Here is a 12,981-nt window from a genome sequence, read left to right on the forward strand (position 1 = left end):
TTTTCCTCGGCTTGGATCTCCGTGCCACAGCCTGGTTCGGCCGTTTGTGCCGCGGCGGCCTGGATCTATTCACCCCCTTTGCCCGCCTCAGTTTCTATATTCACAGTTACCAGAGAAAGCCGCCCTGTTTAGGTTAGTGAGGAAGGTGGAGCATTTCTTACTCCCTATTTCCTTTGGGGTTTGGTTATATATTTAGCCAATTTTTCACTCAATCATACCTTTGGGTGTATTGCGAAGCATCTGGAAGCTCCAAGTATAGGTTTTTCTGTTTCTGGTTGAAGATCTTGTTCAGTTTTGGGGGAGATTTATCGGTATCGCTTCCTACCCCGCCATTACTCTGACGTCATCCAGTTATGGCTTTTTGTTTAGTCCTTATTCTTGTTCCTGGAGCTTGCCACATTTGTTTCACTTTTCTTTGAGATTATAGTCTTGCATTTCTGATGTCCAATTCTGAGAACACTTCTTTCATGTATTCTAACAATTTTTCAGGTAATTAATTGTGAGAAAATAATTGTGGATTATGTAACACCCTCATGGAAAAAAACAGAATTCAGAATTTAGCCCATTACTTTTGTATTTTATTATTTATTTAGTTATCTAAACAATTATATTAGCTAGATTTTCCCCCTACTCTTTTTTACAGCTAAGGAAAACTGAGCTCACAAATTTAAATAACATGAATAAAGAAAATATAGTGAATGATAAGAAGCCAGAATTTGAAACCATATTGCTACACTGAAAATTTTTATTTAGTGATTTATTTTTTGTTATATTAATAATTTCACAGCACAGAGGGTGGGATACACTATAATAGGTGTTGGAGACTGCAAGCTGACAGAGTATTGCTGTTTAGATTTTGGGGGGATGCTGTTGTGGAGGACTGGTAGTATGCTGACGGGCTGCACATCCCCCCACCTCACTTGCTTGATTAAGTTGCTAAAGGCTTAAGTTTTTCTCCATGTTAGCTGTGATGCTGGATTGCTTCTACTTGTCCTATCCCCCTGTCCTTCGGAGAGACTGGAAGCAGTTTTCTTTTTATCCTTTGTTTTGTGTAGTTAAGATGTTATGTATGGTGGAAGCTTTCTGCACTTGGGAGAATTCTTGGGTTGCCTTGGAAATGTGATGTTTTTATCAGAGATCTCTTTGTTTTGCTAATGACTTCACTCTTCCCTTTAAATAAAGTGGTTTGGGGGTGGAGACACCCTCTTGCAAGCTTTCAGCATTGCAAAGAGACCTCCCAATCCCATCCTTTTTCTCTCTGAGTTTATTTCTTCATTCCACACCATTCTCATTCAGAACCTGGACAATTACTAGCCGTGCTGGTCTGTGGCAAATAGGCACTATGTATTTTTAGTATTAAAAATATAAGAATGAGAGCAGAACCTCTGTTGCTATTCTACCACCACAAGCTGCTATACTTGGGCCCCACCATGGAAGAGACAATAGAAGAATACACACACACACACACACACACACACACACACATCAGCTGTCTTTCTGGATTGTTGTCAATTCTCTCAGGTCATTTTGAATAGTGTGGAGAAGTTCTGTGTCCCTGGAGGGCATTTCACATGCTAATACCCTCTCACCCAGCATTTTATTCCCCATTGAAATGATTGGATTGGAATTTTTAGAGTGGGATGGAAGACAACCCATGAGGATTACATTCTCTTGTGGGTTATTTTGCCCACCCACTGACCTAAACAGCAGCTTGACCAAACATCAGAAAGTCCAATTCAAAGTTTACTACCTGCCCAAGCATGTGAGTATTACCAGTTCTGCTGTGTGAATCAAGATTGTGTGGTCTTAGGAGTGAGTATCACATTCCAGTTCCATCCAGAAAATTAGGAGGACATCCTGGTTGTTATGGCTCAGGGTCAGGTGGAAGAGATTGAGCGTCAAAGCAATAAGCTTTCCAAAGAAAACCAGGAGCTGATGGACAGCTACATCAGCCTCTAGAAGCCAAACTCAGACAGGAAGGCTGAGCTCCAAAAGAAGCAGAAGGAGCTAGACACTTTAAAAAGTACCAACAAGAAGTTGGAACAGAAAGTGAAAGAGCAGAAGGACAGCTGGGAGATGAAGCTGCTTTAACTGCAAGAACAAAACCAGAAAGTGTCCACAGAAAATGAGAAGATGGGAGTCTGAGTGAATCAGCTTCAGGCCCAGATGTCAACTCCAGAAAAAGAAATGGAAATGCTTGTTCAGGGAGATAGAGATAAAATGGGCAGTTGAAGCATCTGGAAAAGGAAAGCGGCCAACCCTTTCTCAGTGTGACTGAACAGAGGGAGCACTGGAAGAAGCTTGAGCCAACAGGGGAAGTGCTGAAGCAGAAAGAAGCTGACAGTGAAGAAAGAGCAGGAGTTAAAGGACCAGATATTTGATCTGTCAATAAGACTGAGTGAGAAGCCCTAGTTAGTTAGAGCATGGCCCCAGTGTGTGGATGTCCCAGGTTCAATTTCTGGTTGGGGAATACAGGAGAAGCACCCATCCGCTTCTCCACCTCTCCACTTCTCGCTTTTCTCTCTCTCTCTCTTCTCTTCTCCTCCTGCAGCCATGGCTCAATTGGAACGATTTGGCCCCAGGCACTGAGGATGGCTCCATGGCCTCTGCCTCAGGTGCTAAAAAAATGGCTCTGGTTGCAATGTAGCAAGGGCCCTGGATGGGCAGAGCATCACCCTCTACTGAGCTTGCCAGGTAGATCCCAGTTGGGGTGCATGCAGGAGTCCAGTCTCTGCCTTCCTTCCTCTCACTAAAAATAAATGAATAAATAAATGAATAAATAAATAAATAATAAAATGACTGAGTGAGAACTAGATTCTGTGTAATGCTCTGCAGAATGAGGAAGAGAGAATGAAAAAAGAAAATGATTTTTTGAAGAGGGAGAACAGCAGATGATGAGTTATATGGGTCTAGATTTTGACTCTTTGCTATGTTAAGCACCTACTTAAGGAAGTGTTGCACAAAACTCAGGGCTTGTGTATAGAAACCCATATTCTGGCATGCTAGAAAGTCCTTCCGCCAGCCTGCTTTCCATCAAGGTGTGCCCCACCTGCAAATCAAACTGTGCTGATGACATTTTTCATAACACCTTGAAGCAGCAGCCCACTCAGACACTTAACTTGAATTATCCAATTTGTGACAAGAGCTTCTCAGCAAAAGAAAAGCAAATCTTTAAAGACCATGTGTTGTGCCACAGTTTATAAGTGTCGCAGCCTCTTGGATATATACTGCATAGTTTTAGAGTAGAATCTATAGCTTCTACTATCAGTTATGACCCAAGATCTTGTCTAATCAGAATCTATTAGGGATTTACTCAGTCCTGCTATCCTAAAGGTAGAATCATATTGATAATCTAAAGGATATGGTAAGGGCTGTTACTTCCATCCATGTGGGTTACTACTTATTAAATCACAAATCACTAGCTGTGTCAGCCTTTCACCTATGATGATCATTCTTCCAGGTCTCTAGTACAAGGGCCCTCAAATGTAAGGGACCTGGCTATTTACAACGGGCCTGACTCAGTTACTAAGTAATTAGTTTTGAACTTGTCCGACAGCCAACCATTCAAGGTCAGGCCTGAATATATCTGTGTTCAGTCCTTAGTCCTACCCTTGAGGCTAGAGATAGACCAGAGGTTGAAAATTTCTTCCTCTTCTTCAGGCCTTTTTCTCCAACTGATCGCATCAGACAACATGGCAGAGAACCCAGGCATCTAATTGGAATACCAAAGGTTTCTCATCTTGATTTCTCAGCTCTGAATAGAAGCATCTAATTCCTGAACCATGGGCATAAAATATTATTTCAATCACAGAAAGACTTCTTTCTGTCTGAATACTTCTGATTGCCATTTTCTACTTTTTGAGATTTCCTATGCACATACATTTTATTGTTTTGAGTCCTTTCTTCAGAGTTATTAAGAGTTGTTAAAAACTGTATGGGTTTGAAACTTTCTAAGCTGGTGATTTTCAATATGAATGAGTCACAATAATGAGAACTAATGTTAATCTCTTTAATACTAAAGTAAACTAGTTGTCTTTTTCAGGGAGATTGGTAATTTAAAATAAAAAAAAGAATGGGAGCAGAAAATATCTTTTAAATAATTATGTTTTCTTAACTATACTGTTTTTAGTGAAAATTTATTCAAATCCTTCAATTTCAAACCTATATGTACTATCAATCACTGTCTAGTTCCAAATTAAAGAAATTTTGCAATGATTAATAAGTTTCATCTTGATTTTAATTTATGTCTTGATATCTGTCTAAGGTATTTAATAAATCCCTAACAGTAATTGATAAATCTGGAGGACACTAATGCATTTCTTTAAAAAAAAATGTGATATTCAACAATTAAGGTAAACTCTTCACTTACTATGTCTTAAAGATTTTATCATTATACCAGTAAACATAAAAATCAGTATTTATTTATGGAAATAAGATTTCATTCTGGTTAAAAATATTAAGACACCATTCTATCTCCAGATTTTTTATGTCAACCAGTATGTTAATTGAATCTTCTTGTCATTTGTGTACATGATTGATTAAGAAGAAAAAGAATTATCTTCCTTCCATGTATAGTAGAATTCCCTAAGTAGAAATTTATTAATTTTACTCAATCATTTTTATTTCTTGGCTTTAAATCTTCAAGTATACTTTAATGACTGGCCCACCCCCAAATGAAACCCATCTAAGGTGACACTACTAGGTTACAATATCTGTCACTAAAGTCATCAATCAAAAATAACAAAGGTACATATTTGATATCTTTTACCAAAATAAATACAGATAAGATTTGAAAACTAAAATACTCAAGAGAAAAATAAAGTTTTGATGATATTAGATCTTAGAATATACACATAATGAATAATAAAAGACTAAACAAAGTATTTAATACTTTATGAATCTCTGTTTATTTCAGAATTTTTTGTTGCTATTTACTATTATTTTCACATATACAAATAAATCTATATATAATTCTAATTTATAATAAATTTAAAGATTCTATCCTTGGCATAGTTAATTTTTTGTTTATATAATTTACAAGTTAAAAATGACAATGCTAATAGGAAGCAGAAAATGGCGCCGTGAGAAGCGCGTCCGACAGCTCTCCCATAAATCACAACAAATTTATCAACTAGAAACAGAAAAATTTATCCTAGGAGCATTCCGGAGTTCCACACAAACTGAAAGCAAAAGGACTGTTATCACTTGAATCTGAGAGACGAGGGTGTGGAGGAAGCTACCGCAGCAGCGACGCTCATTCAAGCCGCGAGGGAGTGCGCCTGTGGTGAGTCAGCCCATATACTTGGGAACCGCGAGCCGCCGCGAGTGGCTGACGTGAGCCGCCACCGCGAGCCGCCGCGAGCCCCCGCGAGCCGCTGCGAACCCCCGCGAGCCGCCACCGCGAGCGGCCGCCACGAGCCGCCGCGCGCGCGCCCGGTCCGGTTGAGCACCGCTGACGTTCCCAGCGGCCCGCACACTGCGAGTGGGGGTCGCCGGCCACCGGTGCCCGGAGCGCCCCATTCGCGCGCGTGCCTTGGGCATTCCACGCGCCCAGGGCGCCCTGCTGGCCCGCACACCCAGGGGGCTCCATTATCCTGCGCCTGGTGCTGTCCAGCCGCCAGCGGCGGGGCGAGCGGGAGAGGCTTGGGAGATTCTCTCCGTGGGCGGGGCACCTCGCCCAGCCATTCAAGCTAACAATCAAGCGTTGGGGGAGGGTCGCGCGCAGGCAGCCTAAAATACCTTCGGAAGCACAGCTGCGACCCAATCACTGAAATTAGCTTAACCCATAAAATCTGCGCACCCTCGGTTCTAATTGATAAGATCTCTCTCAGATCAGCGATCCAAGACAAGAGGCGTGATATTTTTTAGTGCCTCTCGCTAAAGGGGCGGGGGCAACTTCTGATTGATAGAGCCTCCATATTCATGGATAAACGCTAACAAGAAGGACTTGGCAGATAATAAGGTTATACCACACTAGTCGTAAGCAGAGACTAGTGCCTCTTCTTCCCTGCAAAAACAGGCTACAAAGTGTGGAAAGCCTGGGTTGAGAGGTCCAACTAAATGATAGGCGCTGAACAGTCACCTTGACAACAATTGACTCCCATCCCCGCCTGATTACACTGGAGGCCCTGACTCTCAGAGCCTTTCCCAAAGCCTTGCACTGAGTGGGGATAGAGTGGGGATTTCCCAGCTCTTTGAGCCTCTTACTCCCCAGGCAGAAGCAGTTGCAGCCTTATAGCTGGATCACCAGGCTGCTAATTCAGAAAGGGGGGACTAGGAGAGAGAATCCAGGAAAGCAAACTCTCTCATTGTTGGACCCTGCAAACGCCAACAAGCCTTTACTTCCAGCAAGACTAAAGCCAATTATATGACATTGCCATAGAATCCCATCAACTGCAAATCCCTACCTAAGAGTGACACAGGGGCAGAGCCTGGGGTACAGAGTCACCAACTAGGAAGAGGGAGAGAAAAGAAAAAGGAAGAAGTTAACCTCTCAAAATCAAGAAAAACCCACAGACTTTACAACTTGATCCACTAATTTTTTGTTGTTGTTGTTGTTGTTGTTTGTTTCTTCCATCTTTTTGCCTTTATTTCCTCCACCTCGGTCCTTCTATTCTCTGCCCATCTTATGCTTCCCCTTTCTTGAACTACACTACCCATGAGTGTTGCATTTTATTTTTCTTCTTCATCCTCACCCTGCTTTAAGGTTATACTCCAAAACAATTAACTCTCACTCTCTCCTCTTTTGTTTTTTTTTTGTCTTGCTTTATTTTGTTTCTTTCTCCTCCTATTTTATTTCTTCCTTCGTTTTTCTCTTTTTCTTATTTTTTCCTTTCTATTCGTTTTTTCTTTTCTCGTTTTACTTTCCTCCCATTTAATCCTCAATCACGAACAAATTAGTTAATTTGGGACTCAAGGCTTTTTTTTGGCTTTATTTCTCTTTTTTGCTTTTGTTTTTATTTTTTTTCTCTTGTTTGTTTATTTTTGTGGCATTTTGGGTCCTCCCAACCCAAGGTCTCCATTGTATTTAGTCTTCGCTCCACTTAATACAACAGATTTTTACTTATTATTTTTATTTTTTCTTCTTTATTATTCTTTTTTGGTCCTTTTTTCTGGTTCCCTCTTATCCCTCTCATTATATCTCTTAGTTGACCATCACTTACAAGCAAATCATCTTATGCTTGTCTAAGATTTTCTTCCTTTTTTTTTTTTTTTTTTGCATTTAGTAGGTCCCTACTCCCTTTTTTTGCCCCTTGAACTCTTCACCCCAAATCAGGCCCTCCATTATAGGCACGATATTTCCCTGAGGAGGGGAGAGGAGGGAAAGAGAAGAGAGAAAAAAAGGGGGAAATAATAAATTATTACTGGTTTTTTTTGTGGGGTGTTTTACCCTTTTTTTTTCTTTTTACTCTTTATTAATTCTAATTAGTGCTATCAATAAGACCACCCTCAGATGCCAATAAGAAAGAGGAAATCGAATATTATGGATACAAAAGAAAGAGAGGTAACACAAAAAGATGTGGAAAAATCTATGGAGAAAAGACTTAACATATTGGAAGCCTTGGAGCTAAATGACAGAGAATTTAAAATAGAAATCTTAAAAATACTCAGAGATATACAAGAAAACACAGAAAGGCAATATAGGGAGATCAGAAAACAACTCAATGAACACAAAGAATATATTACCAAGGAAATTGAAACTATAAAAACAAATCAAACAGAAATGAAAAACTCAATTCACGAGCTGAAAAACGAGGTAACAAGCTTAGCTAACAGAACAGCCCAGATTGAAGATAGGATTAGTGAAATAGAAGACAAACAACTTGAGGCACAACAGAGAGAAGAAGAAAGAGACTCAAAAATAATAAAAAACGAGAAAGCCCTACAGGAATTGTCTAACTCCATCAGAAAGAATAACATAAGAATAATAGGTATATCAGAGGGAGAAGAGAAAGAAAATGGAATGGAGAATATACTCAAACAAATAATAAACGAGAACTTCCCAAGCCTGTGGAAGGAACTAAAGCCTCAAATTCAAGAAGCAAACAGAACACCAAGTTTTCTTAACCCCAACAAACCCACTCCAAGGCACATCATAATAAAGATGACACAAACCAATGACAAAGAAAAAATTCTCAAGGCAGCCAGGGAAAAGAAGAGTACAACATATAAAGGAAGGCCTATTAGATTTTCATCAGATTTCTCAGCAGAAACTCTACAAGCTAGAAGAGAGTGGACCCCAATATTTAAAGCCCTGAAAGAGAGGAACTTTCAGCCAAGAATACTATACCCATCAAAGCTATCCTTCAAGTATGAAGGAGATATAAAAACATTCACAAATACAGAAAAGATGAGAGAATTTATCAACAGAAAGCCCCCACTCCAGGAAATACTAAGGGGGGTTTTCCAACCAGATTCAAAGAACAAAAGAAAACAACACCACAAGTAACAGCTCCACCAAGAACACAATAAAACCAAAATTAAACTGTGACAACAAAGGAAAAAAAGGGGGGAGAGGATGGAGATTAACAGTAGCAAAGGACGATGAAGTGCAGAAATACTTATAAGATAGGGTACTACAATGAATATGGTAGGTACCCTTTTCTTTACTTAATGGTAACCACCCTTAAAAAAACCACCACAAAAACACTTGACTTAAAAAAGGTAGCAACAGAGGAAAGAAGTATGGAACACAAACAAACAAAAACAAATGATAGAAAAACAAAAGAGAAGAATCAAACTAGATACAAAACTAACAGAAAGCAATTTATAAAATGGCAGTAGGGAACCGACAAGTGTCAATAATTACACTAAATGTAAATGGATTAAACTTACCAATAAAAAGACACAGAGTAGCAGAATGGATTAAAAAAGAAAATCCAACTATATGCTGCCTACAAGAAACACATCTAAGCAACAAGGATAAAAACAAATTCAAAGTGAAAGGCTGGAAAACAATACTCCAAGCAAACAACAACCAAAAAAAAGCAGGTGTAGCAATACTCATATCTAATAATGCTGACTACAAGACAGAAAAAGTACTCAGAGACAAAAATGGTCATTTCATAATGATTAAGGGGACACTGAATCAAGAAGACATAACAATCCTTAATATATATGCACCAAAACAAGGAGCACCAAAATATATAAGACAGCTACTTATTGACCTTAAAACAAAAACTAACAAAAATACAATCATACTTGGAAACCTCAATACACCACTGACGGGTCTAGATCGGTCATCCAAACAGAGAATCAATAAAGATATAGTGGCCTTAAATGAAATACTAGAACACCTGGATATGATAGACATCTACAGGACACTTCATCCCAAAGCGACAGAGTATACATTTTTCTCTAGTGTACATGGAACATTCTCAAGAATTGACCATATGTTGGGCCAAAAAGACAATATCAGCAAATTTAGAAAAATTGAAATTGTACCAAGCATATTTTCTGATCATAAAGCCTTGAAACTAGAATTCAACTGCAAAAAAGAGGGGGAAAAACCCACAAAAATGTGGAAACTAAACAACATACTTCTAAAAAATGAATGGGTCAAAGAAGAAATAAGCGCAGAAATCAAAAGATATATACAGACAAATGAAAATGAAAATACGACATATCAGAATCTCTGGGATGCAGCAAAAGGAGTAATAAGAGGAAAGTTCATATCACTTCAGGCCTATATGAACAAACAAGAGAGAGCCGAAGTAAACCACTTAACTTCACACCTTAAGGAACTAGAAAAAGAAGAACAAAGACAACCCAAAACCAGGCGAAGAAAGGAGATAATAAATATCAGAGCAGAAATAAATGAAATAGAGAACAGAAAAGCTATAGAAAAAATCAACAAAACAAGGAGCTGGTTCTTTGAAAAGATCAACAAAATTGACAAACCCTTGGCAAGACTCACCAAGGAAAAAAGACACAGGACTCAAATAAATAAAATCCAAAATGAAAGAGGAGAGATCACCACAGACATCATAGAAATACAAAGAATTATTGTAGAATACTATGAAAAATTATATGCCACCAAATACAGCAATCTAGAAGAAATGGATAAATTCCTAGAACAATACAACCTTCCTAGACTGAGTCATTAAGAAGCAGAAAGCCTAAACAGACCAATCAGCAGGGAGGAAATAGAAAAAACTATTAAAAATCTCCCCCAAAATAAAAGTCCAGGCCCAGACGGTTATACTAGTGAATTCTATCAAACATTCAAAGAAGACTTGGTTCCTATTCTACTCAAAGTCTTCCAAAAAATTGAAGAAGAAGCAATACTTCCAAACACATTTTATGAGGCCAACATAACCCTCATACCAAAACCTGGCAAGGATGGCACAAAGAAAGAAAACTACAGACCAATATCTCTAATGAATACAGATGCTAAAATACTAAACAAAATACTGGCAAACCGAATACAACAACATATTAAAAAAATAATACATCATGATCAAGTGGGATTCATCCCAGAATCTCAAGGATGGTTCAACATACGCAAAACGGTTAACGTAATACACCATATCAACAAAACAAAGAACAAAAACCACATGATCTTATCAATAGATGCAGAAAAGGCTTTCAATAAAATACAACACAATTTTATGTTTAAGACTCTCAACAAAATGGGTATAGAAGGAAAATATCTCAACATGATAAAGGCCATATATGATAAACCATCAGCCAACATCCTATTAAACGGCATAAAACTGAGGACTTTCTACCTTAAATCAGGAACAAGACAGGGTTGTCCACTCTCTCCACTCTTATTCAACGTGGTGCTAGAAGTTCTGGCCAGAGCAATCAGACAAGACAAAGAAATAAAAGGCATCCATATCGGAAAAGAAGAAGTAAAGCTATCACTTTTTGCTGATGATATGATCCTATACATCGAAAACCCAAAGGACTCCACAAAAAGATTATTAGAAACAATAAACCAATACAGTAAGGTCGCAGGATACAAAATTAACATACAAAAGTCCATAGCCTTTCTATATGCCAACAATGAAATATTAGAAAACGAACTCAAAAAAATAACCCCCTTCACGATTGCAACAAAAAAAATAAAATACCTAGGAATAAACATAACAAAGAACGTAAAGGACCTATATAATGAAAATTACAAAGCATTGTTAAGGGAAATCGAAAAAGATACAATGAGATGGAAAAATATTCCTTGTTCTTGGATAGGAAGAATAAATATAATCAAAATGGCCATATTACCCAAAGCAATATACAAATTTAATGCAATTCCCATCAAAATCCCTATGAGATTTTTTAAAGAAATGGAACAAAAAATCATCAGATTTATATGGAACTATAAAAAACCCCGAATAGCCAAAACAATCCTAAGGAAAAAGAATGAAGCTGAGGGCATTACAATACCTGACTTTAAACTATATTATAGGGCCACGATAATCAAAACAGCATGGTATTGGCAAAAAAATAGACACTCAGACCAATGGAACAGAATAGAAAGCCCAGAAATAAAACCACATATATATGGTCAAATAATCTTTGATAAAGGGGCCAACAACACACAATGGAGAAAAGAAAGCCTCTTCAACAAATGGTGTTGGGAAAACTGGAAAGCCACATGCAAAAGAATGAAACTCGACTACAGCCTGTCCCCGTGTACTAAAATTAATTCAAAATGGATCAAAGACCTAAATATAAGACCTGAAACAATAAAGTACATAGAAGAAGACATAGGTACTAAAATCATGGACCTGGGTTTTAAAGAACATTTTATGAACTTGACTCCAATGGCAAGAGAAGTGAAGGCAAAGATAAATGAATGGGACTACATCAGAATTAAAAGTTTTTGCTAAGCAAGAGAAACTGATATCAAAATAAACAGATAGCCAACTATATGGGAACTAATATTTTCAAACGACAGCTCAGATAAGGGCCTAATATCCAAAATTTACAAAGAACTCATAAAACTCAACAACAAACAAACAATCCAATAAAAAAAATGGGAAGAGGACATGAACAGACACTTCTCCCAGGAAGAGATACAAATGGCCAACAGATATATGAAAAGATGCTCAGCTTCATTAGTTATTAAAGAAATGCAAATCAAAACTACAATGAGATACCACCTCACTCCTGTTAGATCAGCTATTATCAACAAGACGGGTAATAGCAAATGTTGGAGAGGCTGTGGAGAAAAAGGAACCCTCATTCACTGTTGGTGGGACTGTAAAGTAGTACAACCATTATGGAGGAAAGTATGGTGGTTCCTCAAAAAACTGCAAATAGAACTACCTTATGACCCAGCAATCCCTCTACTAGGTATATACCCCAAAACCTCAGAAACATTGATACGTGAAGACACATGTAGCCCCATGTTCATTGCAGCACTGTTCACAGTGGCCAAGACATGGAAACAACCAAAAAGCCCTTCAATAGAAGACTGGATATAGAAGATGTGGCACATATACACTATGGAATACTACTCAGCCATAAGAAATGATGACATCAGATCATTTACAGCAAAATGGTGGGATCTTGATAACATTATAAGGAGTGAAATAAGCAAATCAGAAAAAAACAACTACATGATTCCATACATTGGTGGAACATAAAAATGAGACTAAGAGACATGGACAAGAGTGTGGTGGTTACCAAGGGTGGGGTGGGAGGGAGGACATGGGAGGGAGGGAGGGAGAGAGTTAGGGGGAGGGGGAGGGGCACAGAGAACTAGATAGAGGGTGACGGAGGACAATCTGACTTTGGGCAAGGGGTTTGCAACATAATTTGATGACAAAATAACCTAGACATGTTTTCTTTGAATATATGTACCCTGATTTATTAATGTCATCCCATTACCATTAATAAAAATTTATTAAAAAAAAAATGACAATGCTTCGTGACCAGGCGGTGATGCGTTGGATAGAGTATCAGACTGGGATGCAGGGGACCCAGGTTTGAAACCTCTGAGGTCACTGGCTTGAGCACGGGCTCATCTAG

General features: G+C 38.4%; 1 pseudogene; it reads left to right on the top strand.

Annotated features, from left to right (window-relative positions):
• Window positions 1-1,482: 1,482 nt before the first annotated feature.
• On the top strand, window positions 1,483-3,203 carry LOC136322392 (calcium-binding and coiled-coil domain-containing protein 2 pseudogene; annotated as a pseudogene).
• The last annotated feature ends 9,778 nt before the right edge of the window (window positions 3,204-12,981 follow it).

Source organism: Saccopteryx bilineata, chromosome 2, assembly GCF_036850765.1.
Source record: "Saccopteryx bilineata isolate mSacBil1 chromosome 2, mSacBil1_pri_phased_curated, whole genome shotgun sequence".
Taxonomy (NCBI): Eukaryota; Metazoa; Chordata; class Mammalia; order Chiroptera; family Emballonuridae; genus Saccopteryx; species Saccopteryx bilineata.